Here is a 10,569-nt window from a genome sequence, read left to right as displayed (position 1 = left end):
TTTTCTATAAATAGGTCGGATTTCGAGCTATTGGGTTTCTTAAAGTGAATGGCATTGGGTAAATATACATAGTTGGCTCGCAGTAAACACGTCTTTATTGTGCTGTGCAGGGCTATAGTTCTGTACACTGAAACTCTCTCAAATAAAACTCTCAGTTGTTTTGGTATCTTTTCTATATTCAATTTTAGAGAGTTTTACAAAATTTTCTAAATTGCCAACTATATAAATTGCGTTTATTTTTCTCACCACTATTCTAAGTACTGTTCCAAATGTACAAAACCGTGGGCCACAAAGTATACTTAACAATATACTGATCAGTTATTATGTTTATACCAGTCAGTGAGTTAGTGAACATTTAAGTATTGACGTTCCCACGAACTTCCTAGATAAAATAAATTATCTATAACAATCAATTATAACTACTATAATTTATTTATTTTTCAAAAAAAAAAAAAATACTTTGTAGTATTTTTCTTTGTTTCTTTACAATTTTCTAAATAACATAAAGACAATTCGAAATTCGCAAAAATAATGCCATCATAATATATTTAAAACTTAAATGTGAGAATTAAAAATTTGCTATTTAACAATGATATTATCTCTCATGAACGTTGTTTTTCCTTAATAAATGCAATATATTTACATCAATTATTGTTCGTTTTACATATAAGTTAAAATAACCTAATAGACACTATACCTGCGTTAAATATACATAAAAATACTATTTTTTACAACACTTAATTTGAAGGTTATATTGTACATTATTTGTAAATTGTGATTAGAACGAGGAAAATCTGTAAAAAAAATAATATAACAAGAAGTTGTTATTAACTACTTAACTATTTTATAATTTCCAATTGATCATAATATAATGAGCTTAACAATTTTGTTATAACTTATGAAATCTTTCGCATTCACCTGTAATTTGTATAAGTAATATGCTAATAAACATTAAATTCAAAAAAATCCTTTTTAATTGTATACACGTACTAATCATTGTATAGTATAAAACAAGTTTTAGGTACTTATAACGAAATTGTAGCTATACGTATAATTGTTATAATTATTAAAGATTTTTTTTGCGTTTTGTCTTACAATGATGTTAACTTGATGATTTTTCGATTATAAGAATGCTAGAGGCTTAACGTCACCATATAGAGTCGTACCTATGGAGACATGACAATTTACATTTGAATGGGTCTGATCACTCAAATCATTGTGATGCACTCTAAATGTATTTTGTACTCACTAGTATTTTCTAAGAAAAACGCCATATAAAGATTCATTAAATAGAGTAATATTACTACACTATTTGAATGGCGGTCTATGTTGATTTTCTACGTTTATATTATAATACAAATATGTATTATACATTTAGTGTTGAGAGTAGATACAAATAACAATTATTACTATTTACTTTGTTTTACTTCGACTAACGCGAAATCTTATTTTCGAAAAAAAAAATTTACCGCGCTATTAAATTATATAATGGCGTTAGAGTGCTGAAAATAATTATACTCTAATATAATCCATAGTTTCGAGCGTTCAATTCACCACGTGTAGCTCGTGTAGTGAATCACGTGTGTTTTCTCGATTTCGTGACGTAGGTACATTTTTTATGCATAGAAATTGGCGTAATTGGAAAGCCTCTTCAACCACCCACAATCTACCCAAATTCCTTTTAGGAGCACTTACACTTACCGTAAATAGTTATTTAATTGATCGGGTAATAAAACAATTTAAGTTAAAAAAAAAAAAAACACAAGTTATATTTAAACGGGTAAAATACACAAGTTGGAATTTAGTAAGATGTATCTGTGACTTGAAAATGTCAGTCATTTGTTTGCACATTCGATGTAATGAATCGTGTGATTTACTGTTGTTTTATTTTTTTACTCCGCGGGTGAATAAGCAAACAAACAAACGAACATAATATAATTGGTATGGGCACTCTCGGTGAATCACCGTTGACTGTGTATAGTATGCACGTTGCTGCTATTATTGTTAGGTATTAACTCTGCCCGAGTAATCCCGGTGTGCAGCGACCTACCAATAAAATAATAATAATAGCACCCTCGCCCGTTATTATGTAGTACCACAACCGCGGTAGCCACCGTTGACTATAATCAAACATATTATACAATATATATGCCCACGCGCAATGCGCCGCTGCACGACTCTCGGGCGAAAAATCGCCAGACACGATCTCGATTTATGTATTATTATCATTATGGCGTATATGACTGACGTCTGCTGTATACCGCCGTACGGTATAATAGTACTGTCGACGTTTCCACGCGGCTGACCTACGGCTCTGCGTTGTATTACATTACGGACGCGCGCACAACAACTCTGTGCGAGTTGTATTGTGGGCTACCGTCGTCCCACCACCATCACATCCCGTATAGTGTCGATCGTCAAAAGGCCGACAGACGAATATACGTGTGCGCCGAAGGTGGATATTCGTCCTCTCACTCGCCCGCTCTCTCTTCGGCACACAATAATATCATACATGATGTGTGTGTGTGTGTGTGTGCGCGTATATATATACACCTCGACTTGTCTCGCGTTGTTGTTATAACGATATTAACGATAATATATGTTCGCATCATTGTCGATAATTTCTACGCGTCATTTTCGAGACTTTTTCACTTGTCGATCGCGAGTGGTTTTTTTTTTTATATATATATACATACATATTTTACGTCGCAGTTGAACATCTACCCACTATAACCTGCCCGCAGCCCGCCAATATTATCGTCGCGTCGCTGCACCCTCGTCTCGCTACCGGTTTCGAGAACACCGCGACGCGCCCGAACAGCTTTGACCTCTTCAGACGTTTTACAGCTCGACGATGATTAATCGAATGTAATGCCCGTGTAATGCCCGTGTGTGTGTGTGCGTGTGCGCGCGCACCACACCGACCGGCCGTCGCGGTCCACGTGAAAATTACTGCCGCCACCAATGTCGATAATATTTTTATTAATGTACTTTGCGTTTAACGACTTTTGCGTGTACCATTATCGCACGGTCGAGTACAATAACAATATAATAACGCGTACGCGATGGGTGGATAACTGCAGCATGCCGTGCGTGCGTATCTCGTGCACAGTTAATTATTGCTGTTTGGACGCGGCGTCTCCGTTTTATTCGTGGCGGACTTAAGAGGACACGTTATTTACCCGCGTGTGTTGTCCACGCCTTACTAATATAGATCGTAGCAAATTGACGTTCAGAAGAACACATTTTGTGATGTTAGCTTTAATATCAGAGCAAATTTACGTATTATCAAATTTAGAGGTAAGAATATTATCCAGAAAATGTCATTTGCTTTTATTGATATTATCGTTTTAAAGTGAGTTATAGCTACGTAAAATATTATAACTTTAAAATATTCATAACTCGCTTTAAAATAATAATGATATATATACAAGCATAGGCCATTTTCTAGATAATATTCTTACCTTTAAACTTGATAATAGGTAAATTTACTCTAATATTAAAGCTAACATCACAAAACGAGACAGTAAATGTGCGTATAAAGTTATCTTAATATTTATGCGTTTGGACGATGTGCGTTCCAAGGATTCCGCTCGAAGAAAACATCATCGACGAAACGGCTTACATTACGTACCTACTAATAATGTAATCAGTTACCGATTGTTCCGACTGAACGACCGAATGCGATCATTGTTGTTATGATTTGACTGTGTATAATATGTACACAGTAAACTAATTTTGACTGAGTGGCTTAAATATTTTTCTTACTTAATGGGAAATCTTAGATTGGCCTGAGTATGGCCGAAAATGTTTTCCTTATTTTCATCTATTTTTCTTTCAAAACCATCGAGTTCGACACTTTTTAGCGCGGTCACCAATAACAGTAAATTTTATTTTTGCACGTTGACAACGCGTACGCTCGCTATCATAACGTACAAATAAAATGATTAATTGAAGTCGATGCTATTACATGTGAAAGTATAGAATATTATTCACTTACATACTATATTGAAATGATAAAAAACATATGGTTAAAAGTTCAATTACTTAACATTGAAAAACAATGAATATATTATAATTATATAATTAAATAAATACATAGTGGTATAGGTGTATGTAAATAATATAATAATACATAATACATTTTTTCACATTTAAAAAAATGTGTTTTACTTGTAACGGATAATGAAAAAATTTGATTATTATTTTTAACCATTTGTAAATTAAATCAAATTCTTAAATTTAAATATAATTTTGCGCATGTACATATAATATACTAATTTGTAGTTTACCTCGTGGCTCATTTAGTATACAACCTTGAACATTATTTACTATAAGAAAACCATGAACTACGAGTACTCGTATATATACAATTATACTATATTTCTTAACCAAACATAAATTGGTTTCGTTCTATTATTATGAATTATAAATTTAAAAATATTAAAATTTAACAAAATATTCAAGTCAAAGTAAAAAAGAAAATTGTATTCCAAATACGATTTTCCCTCTAACAATTGTTTAATTGTTTTATAATGAGTATCCATTTACTTAACGTTCATTAATACGCCACGTTTTATTTTGTAACGTTAAAATCCGTTATTATCCTGTTTACATGGGTATGTTTGAGTGAACTTATGATAGATGCAATAATTAAATTATAAATTTAAGGATTACATTTTTAAAAAAATTTTGTTGCACGTGTAGATGATTTTAAATGATTAACCTTATAATAATATTAGTGAACAAATAAATACTTATATATATATATATATATATAATGAAAGTGAATATTTACAAGAGCAATCATTTGATTTGACAATTTTATGGTACACGCGATTTGTAATACTAGTTTTATTAATATCTGGTTTTTCAATGGTTGTAATTTCATAACACCGATAAAATTTAAAAGTCTATATAAACATATAATAATTTACTGTAATATAAACAAATATTATGTTTAAAAAACGAATACAAATATTTCAAACTGCACGTTTGCAGCATTAAACGAGTACATGGAGATATTATGTAAAATACCTTGTTACAAGTGTAACTTAAATTATTCAATATTCATCTAATTTACATATGATTTTAGACCATAATCATTAATTTTAAAGTCTCCAAAAACCCATACTGTTTTAATTCACACACATAATAATATGTAAATGTATAATCGCAACTGCAAAAATGATCTAAATTTGATAGGTTTATTATTTCACACGTCTTACCACCGCTATACCTATACTGATCGACAGTGTTAAATTGTATTAAATTATATCACGAGCTTATTTTAACGTGTATATGTATCTAATATCTTAACAATATTAAAATATAATATTATATTACCATAGTAATGTAAGACTACGTAACTATAATACCCATAGACACTTTCACTAAATTGTTCTGACTATTTTTTTTCTCTTAATGGATTATTATCATTAACTATCGTGTAATAAAATGTGCAGTATTATGAACTGTAGATTTCCTGGAATAATCTATTTGAAACTATCAGTATAAATATTAAGAATTTTTTTTTTATTTTAAATGTTTTGACTATATACGTGTTTTGCAATTAAATATTTTAGTATTACTGAGACAATAACATAATAACTGATTAAAAAAATATATATATGATTAGTATGTATAACTTTATTAGGCAATAATAATATTAATGATTTAATTTTTTCCATAAATTGTATTGTTAGGCCGTACAATTTAAAAACAATCTTAAACAGCTCTACGACGACATTCTATAACATGTGGTGTAGGTATTTGCTTTGTATAATATATTATATTATTACAATAATACGCGACAACCAAATTTTATACATCCATTTATAATTTTTGTCAATAACTGTCTGAAATAATTTGAAACTTTAATTATTGTAAAGATAAATTAGCGTACGAATAACACAATAAAAGCTTAAAACGTATGCATTGCATTCGTATTGAGAACAGTGTGCAAATTATAAGCGTTAAAAATTGTTCTCTTTAGATCCGTAGGTATTCTACTATGCATTCCTCGTACAGTTAATTAGTGTAGCGTTTCCGTAGTACATATTGTTATTACATTACAAACGCTTTGACATAATTTATTAGTATATTATATATTTAATCAGTTGGCAAAATGTATCTCAAATCAAACCAGATGCGATATATACTATTCGCAAAGTAGAAAATAACCAAAATAATATATTGTAAACGATATTTTTTGCCATTTAATATTAAATTGATTATTCTTAAAAAATAAAATCTAAGAAATATATAGAGAGAGAAAGAAAGAAAAAGGTAAAAGTAGGTAACTGTGCTGAACTATGAGTATTAAATTCGAATTTGATGATAAACCGTTGTACACAAAGACAATCCCGAGCAAAGACAGGCGATATCACTCTAATCACCCAGTATTTTTTATGATATTATTATATTTATATTTTTTATGTACTTCCTATAGTAATTTATTTAACTATCAGTTATATGCTATGTTGAATTAATTTTTCCCAAAAACATTGCTTTTAACCATGGAATAAAAAATAAGTAATAGCATGAATTTAATCTAAATGGATTGAAAATGAAATTTTGTCATTGTGTATAATAAATTACATAATGATTTATAATTATCATATACAACAATACAAGTTTTAAATCCCTACAAAAAATATTTTTAAATCACAACAAAATAATAAAATCGTTATTATACACATGTTTTTAATCAATCAAACATTTTTTTTTATCGAAATTTATTAAATACATTTAAAAAAAAAAAAAATGAAAAAGTGAATTGTCTTTACATAACTCAAAAAGAGTAAAAAAAGAATTAAATACGTTTATCAATGTTATCATATATAGCAAATGTCAAATAAGCATTTAAAGTAACTACAATTATTTGTTTTTAAATTACATAAACTAAATAAACAAAATCTAATTTGTCAAAAATTGTTTCGCGTACCTACCTATAAAATTCGAGTTTTTATTCGACCCCCCCCCCCACCTCCAAGAACCAATTAAATCTAATTTTTTTACTAAAAATCAGAAACTATGTTTATATTTATCCAAGTATATTTTTTCTGGATAAAGTGCCTCCGGGTACAGACACATAAAAAAAAAAACTAACACGTTATTGTATAAAATTAATAAATCGATAGCTCTGCTCAGAAATTAAAAATATTATAAAGTAGTGAATATTTTGTCAAATATATCCACACGTTGAAATATTATATGTGGTTACCTAACCGTCCAGTTTATCTTAGCCCTCGGTAAACCGTTAAAATTTGATGAAAAAAAAAATGGTCTAATTTCTCGGGCTATAATTATAGATATAGGGAGTTGGATTATAATATTGTTTTCAATATACATAATTTTTCGGACCGTTGTTTTTATTAATTTTCCCGAATTAATTATCTATGCTTACAATATAATATAAGATACATAACTTTCAATCAACCGATTTATTTGTGAACTATTGCATACCTAGTAACTATTCATAAATATTTTTCAGTTAACTTAAAACTAATCATGTGATATCATGATGGGAAATTAAAACGTTAAGGTAAGTTTATGCGTAATCCGAAAATAGTCATAGGATTTTTTGCTACTATAATTATAAATTTTAAAGATCTGCATGGTTATCATTGTATATACATATACAATACCATTATACATACCATGTTAAATAATATATATGTAGTTGATTGTTTTTTTAAATTATTCATATTTTTCTTTATTTCTCACAGTCAAGGATATTATATTTGAAAATACAAATTGTGTGTTTGCAGTAAATAAAAGACACTAAGCACTATTAGTCAGTTTCGCTGATTTGGGTGAATCATAAGTAGACTAATCACTATACACACGCGCTACTAGATTTGGCGTGTGAGAATAATCATATTACCGTTGCGTATATGATAAGACATGTCTAAACGAACGAAAATAATAACATTATTCCTAGATGACTATTTCCATAGTTTTGGCCGTTTTCGGTAATATATAATTATCGAAATTGGTATCGCTAAGACGTTTATGTAATAATTCTGAGTATATAATTGGTAATAATCACGGAATAAAGTATTTACGATGTGATACGTTCCAATATGCTGTTGAAGTAACACACATTACTGCGTACATACATCACAATCATTGTCCGAACCGAAAATATATCATTCGTGTGCATCTTTGAAGGTTAAACCGTGTTAAAATTTACTTTAATATTTAATATGTTTTCGTGTTTTACGAATATAATGTTATGTATTATCTAAATATGTTTTAATGTTACTGTGGTTGTGATTATTGTTTTCAATTCATTCTATCCGCTTAACTACAAAATAAATTCATTTTACTTTAAAATAAAAAATATATAAGTAATATACTAATATATTAAATTACTAATAAAAAAAAAAATAATTAGAAAACACAAAATCTCTAGAAAAAAATAATATGCACCGATGCATCTTACATTCCAATCTCATGTAATTTAAAATCTTCAATTAATATTATAATACAATATTTTATTATTTTATCAATATTTTACGTATATCACGGGATTCAAGGTTTTCATATAAAATGTGAATCTAACACATTTAAATTGTTAAGTTTTACAACCAAATCATCGAAAATAATTAATACGACCTAGTAAATTAATTTAAATATTTGTATTATTTTGTTGTGTACAATTTCCGTTGTGTTTCACGTAATGATTTACTTGACAATATTCATTGTTCATCGGCTGACCTTCAAAATTCGTGTAATATAATATAAACATAAATTCTTCATTCAAAATATATGGACGCAACAAAAATCAATTTCTACTAGGTATATATGCCTAAAGCCAGTTGGATTAATTAATCATTTAATTTTTAATTTTTATTCTCAAGTTCATCAAACTCTGTCTGTAATGATGCATATTAAAATAAAAAAACAACAAAAATTCAAAATGTCATAATCGGACGCTTCATCAACAGTTTATGATCAACTATATTTACTTATTGTTATAATATAATTGTAATTAATTGTTGGTTGAAATAAATAAATAAATAAAATAAATAAATACTTTTTTGTATCTGGCTTATGAACGCACGACATAGGAACCATATACGTTCGTAAAAATATTCATATATTATGGTTTTGATAGTTTCTACTCGTGATATGAGTACAAAGCCACCCACCATAAAATTCTCTCGTCGTTAAAGGTTTCGATATTTTAATTTTGAATTAGTAGAAAATATACATTTTTACTGGGAATATTTTACACACTCATAAGTTGCTTAAAAATTAAAATACAAAAACCGCAGCTAATGACGGAACTGCGCATCATATTATAATATTATTTTTTATAACCTTTAAATTTGATGACAGGTCAATAATAATTCACACTAATATTGCAACCAAAAAAAAAAAAAAACTTCAAATGAGTTTTACCGATCGTCGATTCGCTATGACGTGCAATGTGTTTGTAAGACAGACTCCCGGTAACCGATAGAAAACCATATTATACACTTGCAAATACTTCGACGATAAATCCGTGCCAATGACCGATGTTGCCGAGGCAGCAATGGTCAGTAAATAAATAATAAAAATCATCACGCAATAATATTTAGGTTATCATTACCATTGCTATTATACACGCCTATTCGTATATAGGTACTCTGCGAATGACTGTGCACCTTTAAACGTCATTTGATTTTCGTTTGATGTGAATAAGTATAATAGCTGTCAGTCTCGGCGTAAGGCATCGCATTATATTGGCGAGGTTGATAGATGCCCAAGGCGGTAATACGAGAATAAATTATGTACACAAATAATGCGTACAAAGTGCCGAGGTGCAGTCAAACAGCCGCGAGAACACATCCAGCGGAACTCCCATCAACGGCTATAGTCCCCCGTACATGCAAAAATTCAAAATATATTAATATAATAATATTGTCTGACCCGTTTAATGTACACGACAACAACAACAACAACAATAATTGTTATATTGTAATGCGCGGTCGACAGTAATATTATTACACTTCGATATAATATAATATCTGCAGCAGTTGTACCTATCTACCTACCATTAATTATGCGATAACAACTGATAACTTTAAACGGAAAACTGCGCACAGTTTTTTTTTTTTTTTTTTTGTAGTCGACCTTGACAGCTGAGTAACAGACTCTGAGCCGAACACCCATAATAAATTCTGCTATTCATTTAGTTACATATTATAGACAATCGCGCTTAAATCGTGATGAATTCTAAATAATTGTATTTGACGCAGAGTAGTTGAGAATAAGTGTCCTGTCGCTTTATTTCAATAACACATTTACTTCGTTCGTCTGGATGGCGTTTCTACTTTCTATAATAATGCATTGGTATTAAAGAAAACAAATATGTTGCTTGTAATGGTATGTGTTAAATAAATGCACATAATAAATCGCTAGTAGTACATCACAGTATTAAATAGTGTAATCACATCGATATTTTACTTTATTTTTTGACTTAGTTGAAACTTAAAAATATAAATTAACTGCGAGTGATTTCATAACAGAGCTGAACATTTACTTTTTCTGCGGTGTGTTAAAAATAATTTTGTATTA

Source organism: Rhopalosiphum maidis, chromosome 2 (assembly GCF_003676215.2).
Source record: "Rhopalosiphum maidis isolate BTI-1 chromosome 2, ASM367621v3, whole genome shotgun sequence".
Taxonomy (NCBI): Eukaryota; Metazoa; Arthropoda; class Insecta; order Hemiptera; family Aphididae; genus Rhopalosiphum; species Rhopalosiphum maidis.
Note: the sequence above shows the minus strand (reverse complement) of the source record.